The sequence below is a fragment of the Hakea prostrata genome, chromosome 10, assembly GCF_041222555.1.
Source record: "Hakea prostrata isolate BN-2017 chromosome 10, UWA_Hpros_2, whole genome shotgun sequence".
Classification (NCBI taxonomy): domain Eukaryota; kingdom Viridiplantae; phylum Streptophyta; class Magnoliopsida; order Proteales; family Proteaceae; genus Hakea; species Hakea prostrata.
Genome location: NC_142609.1, coordinates 5,825,832 through 5,839,869, shown reverse-complemented (window position 1 = coordinate 5,839,869; position 14,038 = coordinate 5,825,832). Strand labels below are relative to the sequence as shown.

The following is a 14,038-nucleotide window of genomic DNA, read 5'->3' as shown; positions in this document are numbered from 1 at the left end:
CATGGTTGTGTATGAGACGATAATGGTGTTTGATAGTGTAATTGAAGGGCTGACCTGACGTTTTCTTCCTTAGTTTCCAGGTGTATATAGCACAACTCTTGGGTTCCAAGTCTTCAGAATAGGTTTGACTGTGGTGAGATTCTGTAGTACATGCAAAGTAGGTGAGGATTGAGTACGTCCGTGCCAATTTGTAGCAATCAGATTTGGATATGATTCTTCTTCTTGGATCCAATCTATATAAAAGGCTGCCACCACTGCTAGTTCTTAAGGGACTTATTAAAAGTTGAAATTTCTCACATAGCAGACAATTAGACAAGGATTCAATTGCAGAACAACCAAATGAATGTCATACCAATTCTTATTTGAAACCCATTCTTGTCGCAGGAATCATTAAATGGTTCATGAGAAGGTTGGGATACCATGTATTCTCCCTCTCGCTAATTTCTTTTTTTGGTAAAGGAAAAAATGATCCGAATCTAAGACCAAAGCGATTGGCTGGGAGAGAGAAAAAACAACCTTCTACTTAACGGAATTTTGAACTTTCAATTACCCTGTTAGCTCAGGTGGAGAGATCTGAACATTCACTTCACTCATCCAAATTAAATAACCAACTGACGAAGCACTTAGTTTTTCACTCGGTAAAGCTAGAACCATGCCAGGCAGCAGCAGCAGCATAGAAATCAGATAAGATTTACGACCCAAAACAACAATTATCAAGATTGGTTGTCATTCACAAGAAGGGAGATATGCTTTCGGGTACCCACTGCGGTTTTCACTTAGTAGCTTTAGGGACTGCTTGGTTACATGAATCCAAAAATTTTAAATCTCTAGATTCATAAATTGAAAATTTATTATTGTTTGGTTGTGTAAATTCTGGATTCATGAAATCTAGGGATTCATTTTTTTACATTAAAATTATGAATCTGTAGATTTATAGGTATGAGGTGAAATCTAGAGATTTCACCATTACCATAAAAGGGCTCAACATTTGCGCATTCACAAAATCACCTTGATGGAACTGTCCAAACCACAGATTCAGATTAACCGAAGAGTTAAATTTATAAACCATGACTCCAAATTTTAAAATTTTAAAATCTCTAGACTCAAGTAACCCAATTGGCCTTTAGCTGTTCTAGTACAAGAGCTGGTACAATGAAAATGTTTTCTATTCTAATTGATGACTTGAAAGTCAATAAATCTAGTCGGCCCTTACTGAAGACGAAGGTAGAAGATAACTGTTTTTTATTTTTTTTTATTTTGATGAAAGGAATTTGTCTAGTTATAAAGGAATAGAGGGGGTATTCTGGGGTTTTAACAATAAAATGAATTAAAGACAATGACTACTAGAGCAGTTGAGGGTAAGTTGGTATTTACATTAAAATATCTTTTTAATTAAGGATAGTTTGAGGTTCTAAAAATATACTTAAGAGTAGAAATACTACCTAACAAAAAAAAGTTACCCCTGGTGAGAGGGGAGGTAACTGACATTATCCAACTAAGAGGAGGTTCAAGTCACACATGATCAACTAAGAGGATAGGTAAATGATATTCAGCCTTCAATTTTTCAAAATAGTAGATTATTATATTAGGGGGCAGGGGCTATTACATGTCATAGGGAACATTAAACCCATGATCTCTTTACTAAGAGATCCTAGTCATTTGATAGTGTTTACCCTTCATTTTATTCTTTTTGCAATAGGGGAGCTTTCATATACAGGGTTTTTTTTTTTTTTTTTTGGGGGGGGGGGGGGGGTGTAACTATTACAAGTACCAAACGTGTTGTTGTATAAGGGTGTAAATGAATAACTGAATTCGCATGCATCCGTTTAGGAGTATCCGAATCCGTCGGATTACTAATAGGATGCATATATGGTATAGTATCCCTTTTTTACCGATTATTATCTGTTCAATAAAATTATCCGATTAAGTTACTTATTTATATTTATTTTTCTGGTTTTTATCAATATTTTACCTATGAAGTGTGACTATTTTTCTAGATTTTCTACTGAAATAGCTACAAAAGTTGCTAAATTCTTAAATTTCAAAACTAGCGTTCACAAATAAAAGGGTAAATATGTAAACAGGTAGTCGAAAACTTACATTCAATTTATATTCATACCCACTTAGAAGAATCTACTTAAAAAATAATTATCTAATCATCATCTGAATCCGACTGAATCCGTCCGAAAACCGATAGGATATTATTCCTAATCCGTCCAAATATAATAGGATGCAGATATGTTATTGCCACTATCTAATCCTAGTCCGGTCCGTTTACACCCTATTGGTGTATTTGTTGCACTAGTTAACAGTACCTATTGGTGCTCCTTCCTTCTCCTTGCGAATTGTAGCAATGATGGTCGAGAGATCTCTGTGGTGCACATGTACCATCAGCCCATTCTTCATGAATAAGGTTAATCTTAACTTCTGCTCCACTTGATGCCCTGGTGCTAACATCAGTTGGTGCCTTAGCAACACTGTAGCGGCAATGGACTTCATTTGGACATAAGCCATGTCCTTCCCTAGACAAATTATGGGCCCTGCATTAAATGACACAAACTTGAACGGGTCATGTGCTATGTAACTCTTCCCATCATCTGATAACCACCTCTCTGGCCGAAATTCCATGCAATCATCCCCCCACGTCCACTCCATCCTCCCCACAGAGTATATCGAATAAAATATCTTTGAACCTCCGGTAAAAATGTGCCATCCTGGTAACACATCATCAATAACCACGTGCTTCAAATCTAACGGCACTGACAGATACAACCGGAGGGTTTCTGATAGTAATGCTTTTAGGTAGACAAACCGATCTAACTCATCAAACACCAATGGCTCCTCCAACCACTTTGACATTTCATCACCACGTGTTTCCATCAGAACCGTGCAAATGTTATGCAAGATCTTCTCCTCCACGAACAAAGTCCATCTTTTGATTGATTCTACCCCTTGCCCATCCTCATCCTGACTTGTTTCTTGTTTTTCAACAATGAAGTCTGCTAGGGATTGCGCTTTGATGCTTGGTCGGGGTTTGAATTCTATTTGATGTTCGCTTAGTTCCACTGCCCATGTCACCATTCTTCCAGCCAGATCTGGTCGGTGAAGGATCTTTTTAAGTGGTAAATTTGTCATGGCCTAAGTGACTTAGGTCTTTTTGTGCCTAAGTTGCTTAGGGCTTTTGTGCCTAAGTTGCTTAGGGCTTTTCTTCCCGACCTTCGTAGGTCGGTGGCCTAAGTGACTTAGGTCTTTTTGTGCCTAAGTTGCTTAGGGCTTTTTGTGCCTAAGTTGCTTAGGGCTTTTCTTCCCGACCTTAGTAGGCCACCGACTTTGGTCTTTTTGTGCCTAAGTGACTTAGGGTTTTTTGTGCCTAAGTTGCTTAGGGCTTTTTGTGCCTAAGTGACTTACGGCTTTTCTTCCCAACCTTAGTAAGTCGGTGGCCTAAGTGACTTAGGTCTTTTCTCGTTCACTTTCTTCTGGAAGCCCTTAGGTCTTTCACTTTCTTCTAGAAGCCCTTAGGTCTTACACCTTTTCTAGAAGCCCTTAGGTCTTACACCTTTTCTGGAAGCCCTTAGGTCTTACACCTTTTCTGGATGAGAAAGTGATTGGTTCTGAAGTGATCTTCTTGCCTGGCTTTTCCAACTCGGCATTCCCCACATATCGTGCTTTTCTTTTGGCTTGTCTACTTGACTCCTTAGTTGGACCACCGAACACAGTAAACACTGGTGGTCGTTTGTGATCATCTCTTCCTTCCCGTGGTCAGGACTTGTTTAGGCATCCATCTCTGCCTGGAGATCTGTACCTTTTCTTACCCTCTTCTACTTGCTTTTGATCAAGTCGAGTAGGTCAGAGGTATTTTGTGAGCTGCCCTTGAGAGATGATCCTATCAACTTCTTCTTTTAGTTGTCGACAGTCATCCATCCAATGTCAGTGATCTTTGTGAAACTCGCAATATTTGCTTTTATCACGGTTTCCTGAACGAGAGTGTAGCTTCTTGGGCCATTGGAGAATTCCTCGATCTTTGATTTGCATCAGGATTTTCGATCTCCTCATAGCTGGTGACCCTTCCCGTTCAGGTCGACCATCCCTAGTCGGGTCAATGGTCGTTCTTCTGATGGGATGGTATTTTTCTTTGTATGTTCTTGCCTCAGTGGTTGGATGCTCCTTCTTTCGAGATTCAATTGTTTCTGATATCTCTGCTTGTTTGTGGCATCGTTCTCTTAGATCATCATACGTTTCAAGCCCGTCAAGCAAAAGTCTCTCAAGTATGCCTTCATGGCTGAGTCCTTGGTACAAGGCGTGGAAGGCTTTCTTTTCATCCAGATTTTCAATCTGCATGGTCAGATTATTGAATCTCGCAAGGAAATCTCTAATGGACTCCGTTCGCCCTTGTTATTCCCTGAACACGATGTGAATTTGAAGTAAATAAATATCTTTGTTCGGTCATATGTTGTGCCTGATGCTGGTCGAGTAGAGTTATTGATCTGGTCGAGCAACGTCCTTCCAATGTTAGTTGAGTAGAGTGATTGTGGTCAACTCATAGGTTTCTAGTATAGTAGTCTTTTAGACTTGTATATCTAGACCTCTTTCGTCGAGCATGGCTACTTATCACTTTTCAAGCCTTTTATTCTCTGTGTACGAGGAGGTTGAGATGTGAGATGTTTATCTCTCTTTACTCCCCCAAGCATGATAGGTCAAGTATTTTTTGAGTTGTTATGCTTCATCCAGCTAAGGTGCTCTTTCTTCTCTTTGCAACCGAATCTGAACTCAGAGCAGCAGTAATAAGACTCTGATCACTGCCATATAATAGCTGCTTGAGGGCATTGATGGACATAGCTATAGCGATGCATTTTAAAGTAAAGACGGTGGAGCCTGACAAGACATGTTTTAATGCCAGGTGCACAGCCATGGGTTATCAACAAGTGTCAGTCTGGTGAGTTGCAAACTCTGTAGAGCATCGCCTTATCATGCAAGCAAACCTGGCGTGGGAAGGAGCGGATCATGACTACTGCTAAATATCTTTTAGCCAGTCCCATACGCATTCCAACCCCACTACATGGTGTGGTTCTCAGCAAGAGGCCTTGCCCATCCGATCGCTCCACCAGGCCTTGACCGAAGTTAGGAGGACATCATGGGGTCCATTCAAAGGTCCGCTGGTGGAGATCAATCGGCTGACAAAGAAAGAAAGGAGCAGTTGCTTTAACTTGATAACACTCAAAGGCATCATTGCTGGCAGCTCTTATAGATGTCAAGGCAGCACGACTGACTATATTGCAGATGTTGAAGTGCTCCTATGTGACTTGTCGTCCTCTCTCTTGATTTTGGTGAGTTGGGAGTGCCGACAAGTGTTTCTGGGCCATCACGCAGCAGTGAGTCAAGCAGAGTTTCAGATCTGAAGTCGTTTCCTCACGATCTTCAGCCGCGGCTTTTCTCGTTGAGAGGACCTTATCAGGTCGCAATTCCCAGATTAAAGAAATGGCTCAAGCTGAATTCGGTCGTCTCGAGTTCGAACTCGCTGAGGTTTAGATGCGTGGTTGAACGTCTTGCAAATCTGAGTTGAGTAGGACCCTTGACAGAAGGGTTGCTTGTGAGACCTGTTAATAGTAGCCTTGCCCCTTTCACCATTTTTCTTCTTTTTCTTCATTGATTCAGCTTGTCGGCTTTCAGCAACAATTTCGTTACCGCTCTGCTACCTTGCTGAAGAGCACGAGGGTCTAGGCTTAATCTCCTCTGCTTCATGCCCAGCATATCAGACTTTGTAAAGCTATGCCTACGATACGCAGCTATCCATCCGTTTGTGTTGATTGTTAATGTCCCGTAACTTCTTTCGGGTGGGCTTCTGTACATGAATGTTGTCGAGCTGGGATTTCTGTGAACTCTTTGAATAAGCAACTTCAGAGCTGGTATCCTGGCAATGTGGTGGTAGGAAGATAAATCTCAACCAATCCACGACGACTGGATATCAGAGCTTGCACATACGAGAGATGAAATCCAATCAACCAGGTGCCATGTCTCTGTACGTCAACCTATGAAGGGCCACACCCGTGGGCCCCGAACAGACGTGAGATGACGGTGAACCACATCAAATAAGCAGTGATGGCAGCCAAGAAGAGTATAGCCATTATTGATATCTCCATCATGATCAGAAGTAGACCCCCACACCACCAAAACTCAGCTAAAACTTAAACGCCGATGGATCACTTATCAACGGAAAACGCTTCTTTTACATCATTGAAAATTTCATGGGCTGTTTTTGGCTAAATTTTGTGAAAATCTCATCTAAAACAAGTAGAGGCCAGGTTGAGAAAATGGGTTCATCAAAGGTGGCTAGAAGAAGGAACCCACCCACTGGGTACTTCGGAGGGGTGAGGAATGATATACAACTGTGATGTTTTTAACAGAACTATTTAATTATAAGTGAAAGAAGAGGTAGATTTGGATCTCAGTAGTTAAAGGCCTTCAAAAACGGTTTAGAATTTAATGTAGAGCAGCAAACAACTGATTAATTAATTGATTGAAGTGTTCTTTCTTCTTTTGGAGGGAAAAATTCATGGCTTTTTCCTTGATGGAACTCACATTGCTTCTCTTGGTATGAAAAATGCACACCATCTTAACAGTTTTTCTTCCCTCTGACGGAACACACATTCAATATAATTCTCTAAACTTGTGTAGTCTTAATTTTCATCCCAAAGCTAGTAGCTAGACCCCTACTAAAAGAGGTTATCATTTAGTGCACATCACTGAGTTAACATCTTATTTAATATCTATGTTTTAAGAGAGTTCAACTCTGTAGCTAACTCTTTGTCGAGAAGAGCCTTAAATCTCTAGACCTCTAGTCCCTAATTGATTGATGTATCTTTATAACTTTAGTGATCTTACCATAAAAATCGGTCTCCAATAATATATAAGCCACCATGCTATTAATTGGAAGGATCTGTTTCTTTTATTAAAGGAAAAAGAAAGAAGGGCCTAGAGGACCTCACCACAAAAATTTTAAATAAAAATACAAAATAAAGAGGAATTAAAAAAAAAATTCCATCATTAGTTACTGTAAAAACTGCCATGACGTAAAAAAGAAGGGGAAAATTTATGAGTCTTGACCCTCCACCCACAGAGAGGAAATATTACTTGGAATTGGATAATAACATAGTCTGTTAGTATTCTCTATTAAATAATGGTTATATTATTTTATAATCCTTAAACTATCCTTATATATATATATATATATATATATATATATATATATATATATATATATATATATATAAAAAGATTGTTTTTTTTTTTTATAAAAAAATAAAAAATTTTTTTTAAAGATATATATATATATATATATATATATATATATATATATATATATATATATATTTTTTTTTTTTTTTTTTTTATATATATATATATATCTTGAAGATTATAATTTTACCCTTCATAAAAGTTTATAATCCCTAGATAGTGTTGCCATCAATCCCGTACTTGATTCTTAAATTTATGAAACCATTGGTACCCTTAGTTCATTTTATTTCCGAATTTTAAATTCTTTTGCCTCCCAATATTCCGTTCCAAATTGTTTCCTTTCAACTAATCTCCTTCACAATATTAAAATATAGAAACTTATGTTATCATGGAAGGAGGAGGTGCGATGGTTGTTCCACCTTTTCTAACAATGGTGTGGAGATGATTTGGTGAACTGGGCTTGTAAATTTAGCTTCTCCTGTGTAGTTTACGGACATTGTTTCAGTTCTACGCATTAACTGTTCTACGATTAAACGTTTGCTGAAGTATTGAAGATAATCACAATTTGGACCCGTGCAGAAAGTTAGCAAAGAGAGTTCGCATTCAGTTGTGTGTGTTCGTCTTTACCTTTTAATTTTTTAAAAGAAAATATTGGTGAACTTGTGCGAAGAGAGGTTGCATTTAGTTGGCCCAAATTACATGTGACCTACAACTAAGTTATGTCTAGCCTACAATAACTTAATAGTCTCATTTAATGCCAATTAACTCTAATAAGAAATAACTAGATTACCCTCTCAATGTTAAATTACTAAATTAATCTTGTGTCTCATCACATACCGAACCCTTAGGTAGGTAACTTCACCCTTCTTCTTCCAACACTTACCCGAGACCACCTACCATCACCGGAAACCATTACGCCCTCCCCCTACCGGCCACCTACCTTCGTTGGATTTGTTTTCTCATTTATGGCCCTATTGGTGGACAGGATTATTTGCTTTCTTGACTTTCTCTGTAGTTATTAATTATTTAATAGAAGCACAATTTTTCCAAGAAAAAAAGGGAGAAGATAATAAATACGGAAACTGTCAATTCAATTCAATCTCCCAAGGCCCAATTCCTCAAGGACCTTGACATGATCAAGGAGACATGAAGCCCAAATACGAGCCTTTCTTTTCACTTCAAGATATCTACAAGAATTTTGGTATTCAAGCAAGTCCGGTTTTCATCGTTTAAATTTTCAAATGTGATAATTGAATTGATAAGTAAAAGAACAATCAACGGGACCAAACCACGGTCGGTTCAATTGTCCTGGTCGGGACCAGTTCAAGAGTCAAGTGAAGAGGTATCGTAAGCACAAAGGAACCCGAAGGTTATGGAAGAGACGTGTTCCCGTCAAATTCAAGATAGGCGATCGTGCCTTACATGGAAAGTACAACTTGACTCACTTAAAAGGGGAAAAAACCCTACGATTGGACGGTTACAAAGAAAGATAATGGATGAATCCAACGACCGAAGAATAAGAGGTGAATCCTATATAAATTAAAGCATTATACAAAGTCGAGATATCTAAATCGTTTCCCTCCATTAACGATTATTCAACTAAGCTCTGCAACTAGCCAGAGTTATGTGGTGATCCATTGCTAACTTAACCTTCGGGGAATTTGTTGTTTTAAATGACTATGCAAATGAATAAGAAATTCCAAGCTCCATTTATGAGATATTTCCCATTTATTATACAGCTGAGGAAGCAATGAGAACTGACAATGATTAGTAGTACGATCCGAGTACCTGTATGGAGCACAATTATGGCACCAATCAACAATGATAGGAGACGCCTCATTCGCTGGTGGAACTATGAGCTGAAAATTGATTATTAAGTTGTAGGTGTACGGATGATTGGAGAAGAAGGCAAAACATTAAAACACTTAGGGCCTGTTTGGTTACATGAGTTTGGAGATATCAAATATCTAGAGATTCCAAACCTATGGAGTTATAATTTATAAAATTAGATGTTTGGTTGTGGAATGAAATCAGTGGATTCATCTTAAAAAACTATTTGATCGACGTGAATTTTGTGAAAGTGCAAATGTATAGCTTTTTTGAAATCTCTGGATTTCACCCCCTTACCCATAAATCTACAGATTCACGTTTTTAGTGTAAAGAGGTGAATCTCTAGATTTCATGAATCTAGAGATTTTTACAACCAAACGGGTATAATTCTTAGATTCATGAATCCAGAGATTTGAAATCTTTGGATTCATGTAACCAAATAGGCCCTTAGAAAATTTTGACTTTACTTTATTCATTTCCAGTTGTTTACTTTAGATTTGTCTTCACTTCTACACTCTGATTCAGTTTTGAGATCCTTTTAAGATCCTTATTACTTGACATATTTCTTTATTAATATTATAACACTGATTTATTCTTGCTCATGATTGAACTATTGTGTGGAATGGTTAGTGATTGTCTGAGACTTGATTTGTGGGACTGTGGATCACACAGGCAGATATTCAGGTAAAATGAATACCGGCTGGGTGGATGTGACACTTTTGAGATAATCTTATAAGTCATGTTATATAGACTGATAGGGTGAAAGTCACCAATAGATTGTGGGGTGTCCACTTTAGGGATCAGAGAAATGTATGAATGATTCAGGGCTAGATGACAATGACCCAAAGAAAAGAATTCTGTTACCATTTGAATGATATCTTGGCTAACTTCATTCCAAGAGGTTTGATAGAAAATGCCTTAGAATCCATCGGTTCCAAGTGACTTGAACCCATTTGCTGTACCTGATACCGTAATCTTGATCTCCTTCTTCCATTACTGGTTGGAGTAAAAAGGTGCGATCTGTGCCTGAAAGTGGGGCTCAAAGACCTGAGAGATGAATATTTGATCTATCAAGCACATGCCCTAATAAGTGAGGGATTGGATTTGATTAGAATCTGGATCCTCACCCCGTCGGGAGCACGGTGATGGCTCCCACGGCCTGACCACAAACGTGGGGCCCACGGGGTGCGATCCGTCACAAGATCCAAGGCTTTAGTCTATCAACAATATTTAAGACAAATACAGATAATCATGAGCAAGAATATCCAATAACTAAATTAAATGAATTACAGAAGCCCAAAATGCTCCAATAACAAAGGAAAGAAAATAAAGAATAATGAATAAGTCAAAAATGAGGGCGGGAATAAAGGTGTTTAAATCGGTTTCTTTCCGGTTTGTTTCTCTAAGTTAATGAACTTAGATTCCGGTTTAATGAGGTGAGGGGTTCTCCAATTCTTCTCCCCGTGGGACCATCAACCGGTGCGATATTTGAAGTCTCCGCACTCCATGCACCCAGAACTCCCCTACATGCTATTCCCATCTCCCTTTAGATGTGTCTTCACTTCTACATCTTTCAACGGGATGAGTTCCTTCATAGGATCCTTATCTTGACATATTTCTTTCCTAATATTATAACACCGATTTATCGCTCATGATTGAACTATACTAAGGAATGAAGTGATTGGTTCTGAGACTTGATCTGAAAAACAATCATATATCTCATCCATCATCCAAAAATACCATGAATACAACTGGATGGATGTGACATGTATGCAGTAATCTATGAAGTGATGCTATGATTTCTAACTAGGTGCAAGTCACTAATAGATTGTGGGGTGTCCCTTTAGGGATCAAACAAATGCCCGTATCCTTCAGGGCTAGATCACAATGACCCAAAGAAAAGAATTCTGTTACCATTTGAATGGTATCTTGGCTAACTTCACCAAGAGGTTTGATAGACAAATGCCTCAGAATCCATCGGTTCAAGTGACTTGAACCCATTTGCTCCCGATACCTTGGTAATCTTGCGCATCTCGTTTCTAATCCATTATTGGTTGGAGTAATAATGGTTACATGTCTACAGTGGGGCTCAAAGACCGAGAGATGAACATCTGATCTATCAAGCACATGCCCTAATAAGTGCGGGATCCGATTCGCAACCTAGAATCTAGATCCTCACCCCATCGGGAGCACAGAGTGCTCCCTCTGTTGGACTCTGACTCCATAACCCTGTGGTCATCCACATATCATTGGGTGAGATGCTCTCTTGAGTTTCTCCCGACACCGTGTCCGGTCCTTGGACATCCATGAGCGCTACCCTAACATATGCAACCCTACCATTTCATGACCCACGCTGGACCACCACACGTCACATCAGTCATCAGTGGTCAGAACGGTGTTGAATCCCCATTGGACGGGTAGGATGTGGGGTGACCTTTTGTGCCCATGTCAATCTGGACTCATCCTAACAATGTTTGTCAATTAATCATGATAGTTTTTGCAGGCATCAGCCATGGTTGTGTCCCATTCCAGACCTCTCCGGTAGCGTCTGCCCAGATATCCCAAAAGGAATACCCCAACTATCATAATCATATACCAACTACCACCATCTCATAACAATCACAAACCACAAAGGAATACAGAAACACACCAAGAAAAGAAATACAAAAAGATAGATGTATGGAAACACAATATTCGAACAAAAACATCCAAAACCAAGGAGAGGAATTTGATCAAACTGTCATACATCCAATAGACAGGGTCGTCTAGGCTATGGTATGGGTCAATCCTAATAAAACCTTAGAAATAAGGGTAAATATTACTTACCTCCCCTCTTAACTAAATAAATAGTACTTAAACCCCCTCTTAGTTGGATAATGTCACTTACCTCCCCTCTTACCTAGGAAATATATCAAACACCTCCCTCTATTAATTTTCTCTGTTAAATTTAATTTTTATAGTTAAATATTTTTTTAAAACCTTAAACTACCCTCCTGAAAACATTTTTTAAGTTTAAACCTAAATTACCGTAATCACTTTAGCTGTTAAAATATTAAATTACCTTCAATTAAAATAATTGTTAAAAACCAAAATACGATAGTTAAAACCCAAATTATCTTTAATTATTAAAATCCCAATTTACCCTCTTTTTATTTTATTTTATTTTATCAAACAGCTAAAAAAACACCCTCAATTGATGTTATTTTTAAGACTCAAAACACTCTTATTTAACTTCGATTTTTTAATTTAAACATTTTAAAATAAAAATAAAAAAGAGAGAGAGAATATATGCTTCATTTTCTCTATTTAAATTGCATTTTAATATAAGTAGTACGTAAAGGTACGTAGGTTTTTGGTCAAAATTGAAAATTTTCCTATTTAAAAGAAATTAATGCAAGAATCCACTTTCTAGTTAAAATGGTTTTTTTTAAGATGAAAATTTTGAAAAATGGTATAATGTAAAATAGGTTTGATAGCTGAAGAGGTGAAGATAGTTCTACTATAAATATTATGAGGATAGAAGTGGGGAAGGGAATCCATTCACGTGTCTTACTATCTCAATTCTTTTCTTTAACTCTTTGCAATTCTCTTTCACTACGTGAAGTTCCTATAAACTATTGAGAAATTTTCATTTAGACCCTTGAGATTTGATTCAAGTCATTTTTTGGTGGTCATCATCAAATCAGTCATAGCAATTGGAAGTCTACAAGCCTAAAGAGGGGGAAAGGTGTGGAAAGATGGAAATTAAAGCCCACGACCTGGTTAAACTTACCAATCTACACAAGAAACTGCCACCACTGTGCTAGTTCTTAAGGGGCCTATTAAAAGCTGAAATTTCTCGTATAAGAGACAATTAGATCAGGATTCAATTGCAGAACAACCAAATGAATAAAGAAAATAAATGTTATACCAATTCTTATTTGAAACCCATTCTTGTCACAGGATTCATTAGAAGGTTGGGCTTCCATGTAATCTCTCTCTCTCGCTAATTTCTTTTTTGGTAAGGAAAAAAAAAATGATCCGAGTCTTCGACCAAAGCGATTGGCTGGGAGAGAGAAAAAAACAACCATGTATTAACGGAATTTTGAACTTTCAATTCCCCTCTGAGCTCAGGTGGAGAGATCCAAACATTGACTTCACTCATCCAAATTAAATAACAAACTAACGAAGCACTGAGTTTTTCACTCGGTAAAGCTAGAACCATGCCAAGCAGCAGCAGCAGCATATAGATCAGATCAGATTTACAACCCATAACCACAGTTATCAAGATTGATTGGTTTTCATTCACAAGAAGGGAGATATGCTTTTGGGATCGAATCCACTGCGGTTTTCACTTAGTTGAGAGCTTTAACTGTTCTAGTACAAGAACTGAATCGGTTAATGAATTTGGCATCAAGATTGCACAAATGTTTTATATTCTAATTGATCACTTGAAAGTCGATAAATCTAGTCCGCCCCTTCGGAAGACGGAGGTAGAAGATAAGTGGTTAATTTTTTTATTTTGATGAAAGGAATTTGTCTAGCTATAATTAATTAAACGTTCCTAACTACTTAAAGCAATTGAGATAACTTGATATTTACATTAAAATATATTTCTAGTTAAGAATAGTTTGGAGTTCTAAAAATATATTTAAGAGTAGAAATACAACCTAACAAAAAAAATTAACAGAAGGAAGGGGTTAGATATTTTTGCCTACTAAGAGGGGAGGTAACTGATATTATCTAACTAAGAGGATGTTGAAGTGACACATCATTGACTAAGATGATAGGTAAATGATATTCACCCTTTATTGTTTGGAATCAATAGATTATTATATTACAAGGTGGGGGCTATTACATATATCACAGGGAGCATCAAGCCTGTTACCTCTTTACTAAGAGATGCTAGTAATTTTTTTTTTTTTTTTTTTTTTTGGGGGGGGGGGGGGGGGGGGTGACTATTACAGGTACCAAACATGTTGGTGCATCCGTTGCA

At 37.9% G+C, this 14,038-nt stretch overlaps 1 pseudogene; it reads right to left on the bottom strand.

Moving 5' to 3' along the window:
- Nucleotides 1-2,301: 2,301 nt before the first annotated feature.
- On the bottom strand, nucleotides 2,302-3,135 carry LOC149001690 (cytochrome P450 86A22 pseudogene; annotated as a pseudogene).
- Between the last annotated feature and the right edge of the window lie 10,903 nt (nucleotides 3,136-14,038).